Source organism: Pteropus medius, unplaced genomic scaffold (genome assembly GCF_902729225.1).
Source record: "Pteropus medius unplaced genomic scaffold, Ma_sr-lr_union100, whole genome shotgun sequence".
Taxonomy (NCBI): Eukaryota; Metazoa; Chordata; class Mammalia; order Chiroptera; family Pteropodidae; genus Pteropus; species Pteropus medius.
The window spans coordinates 23,502,845-23,519,822 of record NW_024349802.1 but is presented as its reverse complement, the minus strand read 5'-3'; the positions used below and the strand labels follow the sequence as shown (position 1 = coordinate 23,519,822).

At 33.9% G+C, this 16,978-nt stretch overlaps 1 protein-coding gene across 3 annotated transcripts in view; it reads left to right on the top strand.

The window, feature by feature from the left end:
• Positions 1-16,978, top strand: part of ZCWPW2 (zinc finger CW-type and PWWP domain containing 2) — a 119,649-nt gene that overhangs the window by 22,665 nt on the left and 80,006 nt on the right. The window lies entirely within an intron of this gene.

Below are 16,978 nucleotides of genomic sequence, written 5' to 3'. Positions count from 1 at the left end.
CCAGAGGGGTTGACCAAATAGAGCAAAGAATACAATCTTTACAAAGATTAAGTCGCAGACATGCCCCGTCTCTACCACTTGATACTTTAGTGTGTATTTCCAAAAATGAAGAATTATTTTTATTATTGTTACTATAACGTGGTTGTCAAAATCAGCAACTTAACTGATACTAATAACTTACTATCTTAAGAGTAAGATATGCACATAGGTGTTAAATTACATACAATTTAACTAACAGTATTTGAAGAAACGCTATTACCATATAGGTACATTTTAAAGACCCTTGTTACATATTGCAGAATTTCCACCAATTTACAGTTATGTCTGTTGTGTATGAGAATGCCACATAGTTCTTTACTACTTTAAAATTGTAGATATATTTTTTAAACTTTTTCTAGAATGATATGCAACTTCTTCAGATTCATCGCAGTGGAACCCCCTATCTCTTTTTGCTATACAGACCTCACCTCACTTCTCTGTATTTTGTTTTTTCTTTTTCTTCATAGAATCTTCCTAAGAATAATGATTTAAAAATTCCCATTCCGGGAGTACCGGGAAAACTTTCAAACTTGACTGTTCCTAGTACGAAATCATTTTTATTCTTACTCTGTTCTCTGTTGTATTTACTTATTTTTTTTAATTATCTTTACAATTTCTCTGAAATAATAATTTTGCAGATGCAATTAGAAGAGGTTAAATGACTTTCCCAAAGTTATTCAAACAGTAATTGGAAGATTCTGTATTCCTCTTAGACTTTCTGATTTCAGAGCTTATAACATCATATTAGGCTGGTTAGATGGGAAGTTCAGTGAAAAAGTCTATTAACATTTGCCAAAAGGAATTTTTATCTGCTATCTTTAATTGTCTTGAAGATTGTGATAAAACATCTTTTATGAGAGACGTTGGAAGATAACAGACTGAAGGCTCTAGATGAGAATTGAAGGTGATGAGGAGTGCTGGTTTTTAATGACTGAGAAATACACCTTTTAGAATAATGTGATTGCCTAATTAAGGAAGATTGCATATGAGCTAAAGACAGAATAAACACTGAAAACCAGCAAGTTTAGCAAGCCTTCAAAGCTGACAAGACTGAATAACACAGTGATGAAAGGGTGGCTGGTGAAATTTGGACTCTGATACATGGCTAAAAGGAAGGTAGAGGAGCTGATGATAATCTAGCAGGGAGAGTAGAGGATTTTTGAGGAAGAACGGCCAGAATGGATAAACCAGAAAACATTAACGCAGGACAACTTTTTAGAGATCATCTAGCCTTACTCTCCTTACTTTACAGATAAGAGGTAACTGAGGCCCTTTCAAGATTACACAGATAGAAAGTTGCATAACCAAAATTAGAAACTACATTTTTTATTCCAACTCCTGATCTTTTTCTATGTCTCTTGAAATATGAAATTTCAATCCATAACATGAAAATTAACTTATTAATCACTTCAAGTTCTATTTGAAAATAGGCAGGTTCAGTATTGCAGTCTTATAATCATTGGTTACAAGTCAGATATTATCTAGAAAATAGACGTGATGAAAATTGAAATTATAATGCTGAAATGCCCTAATTCTGAAGACAGTGATACTGATACTATTAACTTTTCTCAAACCTAGAAGAGTTGCATCATCTTGGGTAGCCTGTGGTTAAAATAGATACACTTCCTATAATAACAATATTTGAGAACAGAATAATAATGAGTTTTCTTTTTGTCTGGAGGAACAATCATTTTTATCATTCACATACAAACAATAAAGACTATTTCTATTATAAGCAACCATTTATCTTCATTCCTCTTCTGTATGTATTTATTCACACTGTCTTATAAAATTTTAATAGTGTTCAGAATTCCTTGGATATGTTGTAATTTTACCATCTAGGATACATCAGTCACAAAATACATATACATTGTAATAAAAATTAATGCTTCACAAGAATTCACATTGGCCATTCACCATTTAAAGGCCTTTGTTCTATTGAATAATGAAACTGTGTAATATTTCAATTCGAGAAGAATTTATCTTATTTTCTATTTTTTTTCAGACTCTTCTATAATATTCTAAAATAACATTCATGAAATCTTTGGAGAATTTAATGGAATTTTCTTATTTTCTTTCCTTTAGCTTATGAATTTCACATTAATGCTACAAATACCTATAATGATTATGCCGCATTAAGTTGTTTATAACTGTTTAGTGGAGTTCCACAGACCTTGGTGGTTTCTTTAATAAATTCAATTTAACCAGTATTGCATTGTTAGAAATAAAACATCGCTCAGTAATCCCTTTCCCATCTGTTAGATTATTTAGCCAGTTCCAGATGCTTCACAAAAATATAGGAAAAATTGAGCAACATTAGTGAAGTGATGTAAAAAATTTCTGCATGTAAAGCCCTTTTAAGGTATTTTGGGATCAACACACAGGGAACAGTGTTTCCATCATCAACTCATTCATTGCTGGCAGTAGAAAAATAATGTCTCTGCCTTCAGTGAGCTTATAGTCTAGTGGTAGGGAATAGGCAGTACACATCACTATAATATGAAGCAGAATGTTACAGATACCAGACATTAAGAGGATGTGAAAGTCAAGCATGAGAAATTACAGCTGGTTGGAGATATCCAGTAAGACTTCCTGAAAGAGATGGTATTTGAACTGGGCCTTGAAAGCAGGCAACTTACAGATTATGATAGAGGGAAGGAAAATAGCAAAGGTATAGAGACGCACATTGGATATATGTGGGAAATATCAAATAATGTAAGTTGATGCAATTTGAAAAACAAATAGAAGAAAGTAATGCTAGCACCTATTTAATAGACATCTACTAGGTGCCGTGATTTTTGTTTCATACCCTACATACCTTATTTTATTGGACTTTCAGAACACTATGAGGTAGGTGCTAGTATTATTCCCACTTTCTAGATGAAAAGAAATGAAATGATTTACCCAAGGTCACATGGCTATTAAGTAGATGTTCTTAGTTCTTAATCTAGTTCTGACTGGTAAATAGAACCCATACTCCTAACCACTACACCGTAGAGTTATATTGCAGAGATTTCAATTACAGAAATGGGGACCTTATTTCCAATTATATTAGCAATGGAAAAAATATAGCTTTTTTTTTTTTTTTGCAAGAAGACCAATTATCAAGAGTTTATGACTAACCCGTTATCAGTGAGTTGAAAGAATTAATGTGGGGAGAGAGAAAAAGTAGACTGACCGGTTAGTAGTCTGTTATGAGCATTCTAATTGAACTAATGAGGAACTGAGCTGGGTTTGTAGCAGTAGACTTGAAAAGGTGAGAACACACACACACACACAGAAACCTTGTTAATTTTTTAAGTTTTAACAAAATAACTATTTAAATGGAGGCGTGAGGAAGTAGGCAGTTTCATTGGGTGAAATTTGGGTGAAATTTGACATTGGGTGAAATCTGAGCCTAGGTAACAGTAATGGAGAAGAGAAACTGTTTTGAAGAAAAAACAGTTTGGCCCAAATTCAGATCTTGAGGAACATACAGGTGATAGTGTCAAAATTATTGAGAATGTCCATGTACAGGTAAGACTTAAGATGGAGGTTAGGAAGCTTGAGATGGAAATTTCGCAGCTATTTGTATGGGAGAGAGTGTCGAAGCTATTTAAGTGGAATCCCTAAGGAAGAAAGGAAGAAGGAAATTTGAAGACAGACCCTTCGGAAAGGCCTACATTTAGAGACTAGAGGGAGAAAGAGAAACTAGTAAAGGATTCAGTAGTAGTTAGAGGTTTAAGAATAAGTCTACGTACTAGATGATTAGATCTTTGGACTCCTTTAAATGAAACCTTTGATAAAAGCCAGATAGATAGATGGTCAGGCATTTAAGAGTGAATGGATGCTTAGGATTTCTGGCAACCAGTTCATAGTCTTTCTATTGTGTGACTCTAGACCTTTTCTTTAGAGGAACAGAGCCATACTTCAAATTGCCTATCTAGCAGACTTACAGGAATCTTAAACTCAAAAACAAAAAGATTACATTATTCCTGTTCCCCAAACCTTAAATTTGCACCATGTTTTTGTCCTCTATTTGGTTATTAACTCCACTGTTCACTCATTTGCCCGAAATGGATATCTTAGATTCGTCTGCCACCATCTTTCCTCCCTTATCACTGGGAACCATCTTCTCCCTTTTAAAGCCAGCATATATTTGATCCATTATTGCTATAGACCAAATGTTTGTGTCCCCCCAAAAATATGATGCTATAGGAAGTGGAACCTTTGGGAAGTGACTATGTCACGAGGGCAGAACCCTCATGAATAGAATTAAATATCCCTTATAAAAGAGATCTCAGAGAGATGCTTTGCCCCGTCCACCAAATGAGCTTACCACAAAAAGGCTGTCATCAATGAACCAGGAAGTGGGCTCTCACCAGTCACCAAATCTGCTCTTGGCTTGATCTTGGACTTCCTAGCTTCCATGCCTGTGAGAAATAAATTTCTGTTGTTTTTAAGTCACCCAGTTATAGCAGCCCAAATAGACTAAGTGACAAATTGGTACTGAGAAATGGCAGTGTTGCTGTAATAAATACCTAAAAATGTGGAAGCAGTTTTGGAACTGGGTAATGTGGAAGCAGTTTTGGAACTGGAAGAGTTTGGAGGTGCATGCTAGAAAAAGTCTACAATACCATGAATGGACCATAAAGGGTGATTCTGGTAAGGGACCAAAAAAAAATGATATCTCTAGAGAAAGCTCCAATCTTCTTAGAGAATACCTGAGTGGTTTTAAACATAATGTTGATAGAAATATCGGTGATAAAGGCCATTTGATGAGGTCTCAAATGGAAATGAATATGTTATTGGACAAGGGAGGAAAGGTGATCCTTGTTATAAGTGAAGAAGAATTTGGCTGAATTGTGTTTGTGTTTAGTATTTTCATGGAAAGTAGAACTTGTGAGCAGTGTAACGATATTTGGCTGAGGAAATGAATCTAAGCAGAGGGTTTGAGAGTACAGCTTAGCTTCTCTTGACTGCTTATAGCAAGAAGATAGAAAAGACTTAAATATGGACTTGTTCATCAGAAAAGAAGCAGAACTTAAAATATTTGGAAATTTTTAGCCTATCCATATTAAACAGAATGAGAGAACTGGTTTGAGAGAAAACATGAAACATATGGTCTAACAACCATCCCATAAGGAGATTAGTCATCCATCTATACTAAAGTTAGGCACCATTGTTCAAGACAATGGAAGAAGATGTTTAAGAGATCATCAAGGCTGCTATGCCCATTATAAGCCCAGAGTGCAAAGTCCTGGATTTCAAATGAGGGGCCACAGGCACTCGTGGTACCTTGGCACATGCTGCTCTGCCTTGCCTCAAGGCTTCTACTCTCTGCATTAATGTGGAGCTCCTTGATTGCTCCGGTTGAGGCTCAAGGTACATGCCACAGGAATCTCCCCTCTAGAAGGCACAGGCAGCAGACTGCTGCCGTCCATGTGGTGCTGTCTGCCAGAACACAGAGTGCACGAGCCATAAGAGCACAACTACTTCCACCTAGATTTTTCTGTCATACAACACAAGCAGAGCCACCACGGAGGGTTCTCACTAGTGGAGCTCTGAGGTTGGGGCTGCCCTTATGATCCCAGGCCAGTAGAGCCAGCTTTAAGTGATTCCAGCCCAGGTGAACTGCAGGCATATGCTTAACTCTTGAGAGCTGCAGTGCGGGCTGTGCCAAACAAAGTCATTGGGGTGGGCTGCTCAAAGCTATGGGGTCAAGGCCACCTATAGCTTTTGGGGCCCAACCCCTACTTGGCAAAACTTTGGGATTGGGACTCCTACCTCAGTGAGTCTAGAAGGCAGGACTACAGCCCCACTGTACTTGGCAGATTATAGAGCCAAAGAAGATTATTCTCCAGCCTTAGAATTTTAGTCTTGCTTGGGACCTGTCACTCCTTCCTTTCCTATTTCTTCCTTCAGAAGGGGAATCTTTAATCCTATGCCTGTCCCACCACTGTATTTTGGAAATGCTTAACATGTTTGATTTCAGGGATTCACAGCTAGAAACGAATTTACCTCAAGATGGGTCCTACCTTAGGTCTCACCCATATCTGATTTAGATAATATTTATTTATTTAGTAGTCTATTTATTATAATAATGGATTTTTTATTTTTTAAATTACAGTTGACGTACACTATATTAATTTCAGGTGTACAATATAGTGATTAGACATTTATATAACTTACAAAGTGATCACCCCAACAAGTCTAGTACTCATTGTTACCACAGACTCAAAAAGTCCACTTGCCTGCATGCATCCAAGCCAAATAAGACATGAAAGGAGATTGTAATAAAGAAAGTAAAATTTTATTTAAGGAATTGGCACCAAGCCTGGAGACAAAGGTGAGCTAGTGCTCTCAAAAACCTGGCTCCCCTATGACCTCTAGTGGCTAGGTTATCTAAGGGAAAAATCATTAATTATGGTTACTATGGGAGTCGGGGTTGTTGGGTCTTGATTTGTTATTCATTCAGCCACCCTATGTCTTTTGATTGGAGTATTTATTTACATTTAAAGTAATTATTGATAGATACGTAGTTATTGCCATTTTATTATTCATATTTTTATCTTCTTTTTCTTCTTTTTAAAGAATTCCCTTTAACATTTCTTGCAATATTGGTTTGGTGGTAAAGGATTTCATTAGCTTTTTCTTGTCTGGAATAGATAATATTTAGATGAGACTTTGGCCTTTATATTTGTGAGGTGATGTTGGAAGGATTTAGACTTTTTGGGGTTGTTGGGATGGAATAAATGTATTTTTTTTTATGTGAGTCATGAATTTTTTGGGGGGAGGCAAGGATAGAATGCTCTAGACTAAATATTTATATTTCTCCAAATTCATATTAAAACCTAACTCCTAATGTGATGGTCTTAGGAGTTAGAGCTTGTGGGAAGTGATTAAGTCATAAGGGCAGAGCCTTCAGGATGGATTAGTAGCTTTATAAAAGAGACTCCAGAGAGATTGTACTCCTGTTACCCTCAGATAAGGAACCAGATATTTAGAGTAGTTAACTAACTTACCTAGTAAAAAGTGGTAGAACTGACTGAAAATTGAGTGTCAGTAACCATTTATAAGTATTGCTTTGAATGAATAAATAAACTAATGTATAGCCTGAATTTATGGCTGTATAATTTTGAAAAGTCATTCTATACTTTCCATTTTCCAAAATTTAATTTTTGAATTTGCTCTGAATTCTGTAGTTCAATATGTTAGCTAAGTTATGAAATAAAAAAATAAAAACAAGTCAAGTAAGTGTTGTGTTTACCATAGCTTTGCATTTATCAGCATGGTGTCTTATATACTAAAGTGTGGACTACATAGGCATGATTTTATAGGACTCCTTCAAAGACTCTAGCACTCTCCTCTTCACTTGCATCTTCTTTATGTGGCAGTGATTTTGAAAAACAACAAAGTGAGAGGGATATTTTAGACAGAAAGCAATAGAAATAGTGAGACTAGTTTGAAAAGAAGTATTTTATAATCTGTATTATAAATTCTATTAGACTGGATAAATTGTGTAAAATCTAAAATACCAGGAGGTTTAAGTTAGATGCAATTGAAAATGAGTATCAGTATTTAAGTAATAATGACATTTTCTTAGTGTTAATTTATCTTATCAGTATTATCCACTGTGAAAGCCAATTTCCTAAGAAAATCAGAAAACTTTATCTACCATTTAAAAGTAATCTTTTAATCCCCTTAACATTTATAATAGGCTATCATAATGGATTTTCCTAAGCTTTCTATTGATGTGGTTCCATAAACTTAGAGTGCTTTCTCCTTTATAGCAGTCCAATGGTTGTGAGGTGGACAAAATATTAGGCAGTTGAGTGACAGTAATCGTTTTCTGCTTTTTAAAATATATATTACACTTTAATTATTTGCATTATTAGTATTCTCTTCAATATGTTGTTTCTTTGTAGAAATATTTTAAAGTCACGTCATTTTATGAGGAACAGTTTAATGTGTATAATATAATCTATAAACCTGTTTAACTAAATATAACTCCAATATATTGTAATATGTAAAATAATATGGTAAAAGTAAGGGATAACTGATGAGTACTTCTGTAAAACTCTGAGTTGTAGTACCTTCCATCTTTCCAGCAGGAGGCCTCACATCCCATTTAGGACATATGATCTGCTTATATATGATCTGAGTGAGGATTCTGGTATCAACTTGATATTAAATATTAATAAGGTCTATTTTTCTTATTAAGTAAAAGTAAATATAAAGAGAATATCCTTAAATGAACTTGTAATGAATAATACCATTGTTTCAGCTTATTTGTTCACACAGACTACCTGTCTTAGACTTAGATTCTTTTGCATCTGTCTTTACATTTGATTTTTAGGTTGGTAGACCTTAATTCAGCAGCCAGGGTCATGTCCTCCTCCTACTGCTTTGTTCACAGCTCATTGTGGAGACGTGTGTAGGATGGATGTTAGTGTCCTGGAATATAAATAGCTAGAGGAAAGCCTTGACAAAAATAACTTTAGTTTCTTTTATTTTGTAATGTCCAGATTTATGCTTCAAAATTATCAAAGTCACAAGATAAAGATGTCTGCTATTACTACTACTGTTTAATATTTTTCTGGAGTTAATGTAAAAATAAAGAAAAAAATACAAAATATGTCAGCAAGATGGTGGAGTAGGAGGCTCTGGACTTTCCTTAATCCTACAGATGCCCTGAATAAATAGTTACATGCAAATCAATTCCTTCGAAGAGAAATACAAAAACTAGTTGAGTGACTCCTACACATTGGGTGACTGAGAAAATACTCACATTGAAATGAGTAGAAAAAGCTGAGACACACACATGCCATAGTCCTTGGTGTAGAATTTTATCATAGGAGGGAACCCCCAGCTGCCAGCTTCTCCCTGAGAAGTTAGGGAGCTATATGTGTGATCTCATATAGCTCCTCCCTGAGGAGCTATATGAGATCACACATATAGCTCCCTAACTTTTATGGCTGCTACCCAAGGGACTGGCTCCCAAATCACTTAGCTTGGACAGCCAGCGGGGCTCAGCATTTGTGAGGCTCCCAGGACCACATTAAACAAAGAGTTGGTGTGAAACAGAAATATGAGCACTTATATTGGCTGTAGCCCTGGGCTCAGCACAGAGGAAACAGGCAAAAACACAAGGATACCAGTTTCTCCCTGGAAGAGGTTGGATTGCATACTTTTCTAGCTGCTGCCCAAGAGTCAGGCATCTAATCATCCTGCATCTGAAAGTTGCCTGGGCTCCTCAAGTAGCTTGAAAGGGCTTATGAACACTTCCCTCACCTTCTCCCCACTCACTTACTCCAATGATTAAAGCAAGTATCCAGCTTCTCCCTAGAAGGAGTTTGCCCACGCATCTAGCACTCCAACTTTTACGGCTGCCACTCGAGAGACTGGCTCTCAAAACACCCACCTCAAACCACCAGAAGGGCTTGGCATTTGCAAGTCCCCCTTCACCATAGAATACAAATAGGTGCTTTTAAACTCATGTGTGAGTACTTCTCACTGCTACTCCTGGTCCCCAGCCTTAACACAAAGGGAGCAGGCAAAAACACAAGGCTCCCAGTTTCTTCCTGGAAGGGCTTTGACTATGTACGTTTCCACTTGCTGCCCAAGTGTTGGGCTTTAGTTAGCCTGAATCTGGGACCCAGTGGGTCATATAATTTGTAGTCCCATGGGACTCTAAAAATTATGGCATGTGGGAGCTTCCCATGTTTTCTACCCCTGGCTTGCTCCAGTGATAAAACTAATGAAGATAAGTGATTTACTTGTCAGACAATTCAAATTAATGCTCATAAAGATGCTTACTGAGGTCAAGAGAGCAATGCATGAACTAAGTGAGAATTTCAACAAAGAGAAAAAATACAAGAAAGTCTACAAAGAAATCATAGAGCTATAGAATACAAGTGAACTGAAAAGCTCAATAGAGAGGTTCAACAACCGACAAGATCAAACAGAAGAAAAGATCAATGAACTTTAAAACAGATCAGTGGAAACCAACCAATCAGAGGAACAAAAAGAAAAAAGAAAAAAATTGAACACAGCTTAAAGGACTTATGGGACACCATTAAGTGGATGAATAAACTCATTATAAGAATTCCAGAAAAAGAGAAAAAGACATAGAAAAATTATTCAATGAAATAATTGCCAAAAACTTTTAAAATCTGGGATAAAAATAGACATCTAGATCTAGAAAGCCTAAATAGCACTGAACGAGATAACTCAAAGAGATCCACATTAGGACACATTATAATCAAATTGCCAAAAGTTAAAGACAAGAGAATTGAAAGGAGTAAGAGAAAAGCAACTTGTTACATACAAAGGAACCTCCATAAGACTATAAGCCAGTTTTTCAGCAGAAGCCTTGTAGGCCAGAGGGAGCAGGATGTTATTAGTTCTGAAAGAAAAAACTGTCAACCAAGAATACTTTGCCAGGCAAAGTTGTCCTTCAGAATTAAAGGAGAGGTAAAGCTATTCCCACACAAACAAGCTAAAGGAATTCATCACCAGTAGACTTGGCTTATAAGAAATGCTAAAAGTTCTTCAAGCTGAAATTAAAGAATGCTAATTAGTAATATGAAAACATAAAACTATAAAACTCACTGGTAAAGGTAAATGTAAAGTCAAATTTAGAATAATATGTAATGGTGGTGTATAAGTCACATATAATTCTAGTATAAATGTTAAAAGACAAAACTATTAAAAATGACTAGCTACAAAGAATTTTTAATGGATACACAGTATAAAAATATGTAAGTCGTGAGATCTGAAACCTAAAATGGGAAGGGGCAGAGAGTAACCATGTATGCTATTGAAGTTGAGTTATTAGCTTAAAATGGACTGCTATAACTATAGAATGTTTTATGTGTGCCTCATGTTAACTACAAAGCAACAACTTATAGTAGATATACAAAAGATAATAGCGAAGGAATCAAAGCAGAAAATCATCAAATCTCAGAAGATGAGAGCAAGAGAGGAAGGAGGGAACAAAGAGCCTACAAAATACCCAGAAAAGAATTTTAAAAGGGCAATAGTAAGCCTTTATCAGAAATTACTTTAAATGTTAATGGACTGATTCTGTAACTATAGACCAAAAGTGAAGGGATGGAAAAGGATATTTCATACAAGTGGAACCAAGGAGCAGGTGTTGCTATTCTTATACCAGACAAAATAGACTTTAAGTCAAAACCTGAAAAAAGAGATGAAAGTTATTATATAATGATAAAGTCAGTTCATCAGGAGGAATTAATATTTATACACCCAATATTAGAGCATCTAAACACATAAAGCAAATATTAACAGATCAAAGGAAAACATAGACAGTAACACAATAATAGGGATTTCAAAACCACTTTCAAAAATGGATAAATTATTCATAGAAAATCAGTAAGAAAACATTGGACTTAAACTACACTTTAGATGAAAAGAATCTAACAGACACATACAGAACATTCTATCCAAAAGCAGCAAAATACATGTTCTTCTCAAGTGTACATGCAGCATTTTCCGAGGTAGATCATACAAAAACCAGCCTTAACAAATATAAGGAGATTGACATCATATCAAGCGTCTTTACTGACCACAATGGTATGAAACCAGAAATCTACAGAAGAAAAACTGGAAAATTTACAAATATATGGAAATTAAACAGCCAGCTCCTGACCAACCAGTAGTCAAAGAAGAAATCAAAAGAGCAATAAAAGATACCTTGAGACAAATGAAAATGGAAACACAACATACTAAAATTATGAGATTTTTACAAAATCAGTTCTAAGAGGGAAGTTTATAGCAACAATTGTCTAAATTAAGAAAAAAGATCTCAAACAACCTAATATTATACCAGAAGGCACTAAGAAAAGAGGAAATACTAAACCTAAATTTAGTAGACAGATGAAATAACAAAGATCAGAGCAGAAATAAATGAGAGACTAAAAAGATCAATGAAACTGAGAGTTGTTTTTTGAAAAGAAACAAAATTGGCAAACCTTTGTCTAGATTAAAAGGAAAAAAAGAAAAAAAATACTCAAATATATAAAATCAGAAATGAAACAGGAGATATTATGACCGATGCCACAGAGATACAAAGGATCGTAAGAGATTACTATGAACAATATATGCCAAAAAATTGGATAACTTAAAAGAATGGAAAATGCCTAGAAACATACATTCTACCAAGTCTGAATCACGAAGAAATAAAAAATTTGAACAGACCAAGAACAAGTAAAGTGATTGACTCAGGGATAAAAAAATTCTCCCAACAAAGAAATGTCCAGGGCCAGAGGGCTTTACTGGTGAAATCTATCAAGCATTTAAAGAAGTTTTAGTGGCAGTCTTTTTCAAATTGTTCCCAAAATGTGAAGGGTAGAGAACATTTACAAACTAATTTTATGAGGGTAGCCTTACCCTTATGCCAGATGAGGATGTTACAAGAAAATAATAAGCCATTATCTCTGATGAACATATATGCAAAAATCCTTAACACAATACTAGCAAACATAATTCAACAGCACATTAAAAAGATCATACACCATCATCAAGTGGGATTTATTCCTGCGATTCGTGAATGGTTCAGCATATTCAAATCAACATAATACACCACAATGAAGTATAACAGATTATGTGATCATCTCATAGGTACAGAGAAAGTATGTGACAAAACTCAACATTTTAATGATTAAAAACTCTCAACAAATTAAATGTAGTAGCAGTATTCTTTAATAACATAGAGGCTATGTACAACAGGCCCACAGCTAACATAATCACTATTGAAAAACTGAAAGCTTTTTATCTAAGATCAGGAACAAGACAAGGGTGCTTGCTCTCACCACTTTTATTCAGCATAGCACTAGAAGTCCTAGCCAAAGCAATTTGTCAAGAAAAAGGAGTAAAAGTCATCTACATCAAATATGAAGAAGTAAAATTGTCTCTTTGCAGAATGTATGATGTCATATATAGAAAATGCTGAAGACTCCATCAAAAAATTGTTAAAACTAATAATGAACTCAGTAAAGTTGCTGGCTACAAAATCAACAAACAAAATCAGTTGCATTTCTATACACTAACAAGGAACTATCCAAAAAAGAAATTAAGAAAATGATTCCATTTACAATTACATCAAAAAGAATAAAATGTTTAGGAATAAACTTAACCAAGGAGGTGAAAGATCTGTATACTGAAAAGTATAAAACATTGATGAAAGAAATTGAAGACACAAGTAAATGGAAAGATATTCCATGTTTATGGATTGGAATAATTAATATTGTTAATTTATCCATACTGGCCAAAGCAATCTACCAATTTAATGCAACCTCTATCTAAATTCCAATGCCATTTTTTACAGAAATAGTGAAAAACAATCCTAAAATTTGTATGGAACCATAAAAGTCTCTAAATGCAAACTTGAGCAAGAAGAACAAAGACAGAGGGATCATACATCCTGATTTCAAACTATATTACAAAACCATGTTAATCAAAACAGTATGGTGTTGGCATAAAGATAGACACAGATCAGTGGAACAGAATAGAGACCCCAAAAATAAACCCATATACATATGGTCGACTAATTTTCTCCAAAGGCACCAAGAAAATACACCATGGGAAAGGATAGTCTCTTCAATAAATGGGATTGGAAAACTGGATATCCACATGATAAAGAATGAATTGGACCCTTATCTTACACTATATGCAAAAATAAACTTGAAATGGATTGAAGACTTAAATGGAAGACCCGAAACTGTAAACTACTAGAAGAAAACTTAGGGGAAAAGTTCCTTGAGATTGATCTTGCCAATGAATTTTGGATCTGACATCATTAGCATAGGCAGCAAAACCAGAAATAGATTAGTAAGACTACATTAAACCAAACCATTTCTCTATAGCAAAGGAAACAACCAAAATAAAAATAAAAAAAAATGAAAAAGCAGCCGATGGAATGGGAGAAAATATTTGTAGACTATATATCCAATAAGGAGTTGATATTCAAAATGTAGTTGAAAAATGGGCAGAAGACCTGAACAGACATTTTTCCCCAAAAAAGACATATATGGCCATCAGATATGTGAAAAGATCCTCAACTATTCATTAAAGAAATGCACATCAAAACCACAATTAGATATCACTTTATACCTGTTAGGATGACTATTTAAAAAAGTTAAAAGATAGTAAATAATATTGAGAATGTGGAGAAATGGAACCTTGTACACTCTTGGTGGGAATGCAAAATGATGCAGCTGCTATGAAAACCAATATGGAGATTTCTAAAAAAATTTAGAAATCCCACTTCTGGATATATATCCAAGATAATTTAAATCAGGATCTCAAAGACATGTCAGCACTCTTATGTTCAAAGCAGCACTATTCACATAGCCAAGATATGGAAACAACCTAAGTGTACGTCAATGGATGAATGGATAAAGAAAACATACAATAGAACATTATTCAGCCTTAAGCAAGAAGGAAATATTGCAATATGCAACAACATGGATGGACTTGGAGGACTTTTGCTAAGTGAAATAAGCCAGGCACAGAAAGACAAATACTTTATGATTCTATTGATGTGTGGCATCTAAAATCATCAGATTTATAGAATCAGAGTGGAATAGTGGTTTGCAGGGGCAAGAGGAAGGATGAAATTGGGAGTTACTAATTAACAGGCATAAAGTTTTGAGTAAGCAAGATGAATAAGTTATAGAGACCTTCTATACAACATTGTACTATAGTCAACAATAGTGTGTTATGCACTTAAAATTCATTAAGAGGAAATATCTCATGTTAAATGTTTTTGCCATAGTAAAGTAAAATTAGTAAAAAAGGCTGAAAATAAATTAAGCAAGAAGAGAAAGATAAGATCAATAAAGAATATTCCAAAAAAGTAGAAGGGAAAATACAGCTTAGCTATTAATTCAATGGATTTCCAAAATATAAGTGAAGAGACTCAAATTCTGGTTGTTAAAAAGCTCTGGCAAAATAAATGAAGAAAAAGAGGAGAAGGTATAAACAAATTCATAGTGAAAGATAGAAACATGAGAGATATGAGTAGATATGCTAGAATTCTTAAATATATGACAAAATTGAAAATTCAAGCAAATTTTCTTAAAAAGGAGGATATTCTATACTTCTTTTTATGAGGCTATTTTAATCTTGATATCAAAAGCATACAAAGGCAAAAGGAGAAATGAAAATAATAGATGAATTTCATCCATAAAGATACATATAAACAAATCTTAAATAATAAACAATACAGCAATATATGTTAAAGAAAAAAAATCTGATACACGACCATGTAGGATTTACCAAGAATGCAAGTATGGATAATTATTAATAAATACATTATTAAAATCTACCCAATTCACAGATTTAAAACAAAAACCCTTATGTTCACCTTAGTATATACAGAAAAGCAGTTGATAAATTTCAACACCACTTCATGATTAACAATAAAATTCTCTTAGTAAACTTGTAATTGAAGGAAAACAACTTTTTGTAAACTTTTAATGGTCTCTGCAAAAGACATACATATGTATTTGACTTTATAATCAAATAGTAGAAGCATTCTCTTTAAAATTATAAAAAGATATTTAATTCATGGTTTCTGTTCAATACTATACCTGTCATAGCTGCACAGTAACAAAGATATAAGGATTAGAAATAAAGAAATAAAAAGAAATGAAGCTGTTCTACACACATACATGTACACACACACAGGAGGAAGTTACACTAAATGTGACCAAACAAAAAAAGAACAAATATGCTAGATTTAGTTCTTTCTGTTTGTAGATTTTTCCACACTTGTAGTATGATAAACAGAGCACAGTGAATATTGTTGATCTTTGTATGTGTAGATTAGTCTTTTTAAAGTTTATTTCCTTTTGATACATTCACGTAAGTGAGATTAATAGGTCAAAGATTGTGAACCATGGCTATTGAAATATAGGCATTTTTTTCCTAAAGCAATTTCTAGTTATCCTGGAAGGTATACAATAAATTAGTGAATTTCTAAATATATAATTAACTCACAGGTTAAGAGCTTCTTTAAATGGTGCTTACATTTGGATAGTAGTGTTCTCCTACCTCAATATAGTATATCTAAGTCTTTTTATTAAAAATAGGTTTTACATTGTAAATAAGCTGCTAGTAATTAGTTTTACTTGTATTTTGGTTATATTAATTATTTTTTAGTATACATATAACTATTGTTAAAGCTAAAATTGAGGGCTCAATCATACAATGCTAATGTTTTATGTTTTAAATTTTTCATAATAAAAATGCTCTGAGAAATGTTTTTTCAAATTACTTGAATTAATGGATAAAAGGCAAAATTATATAAACAAATGGTTTCTTTAATTTTTTAAAACAAATTTTAAATTTTCATATGGTGAAATATTTTGCTGTATTTTAGTTTCCTCATAATTAGAAAAAGAATGGGATCAAGTCATACTATAAATATGAATATATATACCCAGAGGCAGTACCAACTAGTAGGTAAGATCACAGATTTTGGAACCAAACTACCTACATTTAAATCGCACTCTATCATATACTAACTTTAGAACCTTCAACAAATTACTTTTCCTCACTTCAGTTTTCTCTTTAAAAGTGGTCAAATTAAGGTTGTTGGGAAGACTATATAAAGCGTGTAAATAAGCACTTAGAATAATACCTGGATCATAGTCAGCATTCAAGAAGATTTAGCTGTTATTATGGCAAAAGTATTGGATAGCTACCAGATATAATAGATACTATAGTTAACCTCTACTCCTCTTCTACTCTATCATACTTTCCTTATTTTTAAATTTGGAGTATTTTGTGCCCAGAGTGATTGATACTTCTATTTTCTTCCTTTGTTTCTGGGTAGGTGGAAATATAATATGTTCAACATGTATAGTCTTTATAGGATAGAGAGGAGGTGGGCAAAGAGGGTATCAAAGAGCTGTTTCTCTTGATTTTGGTT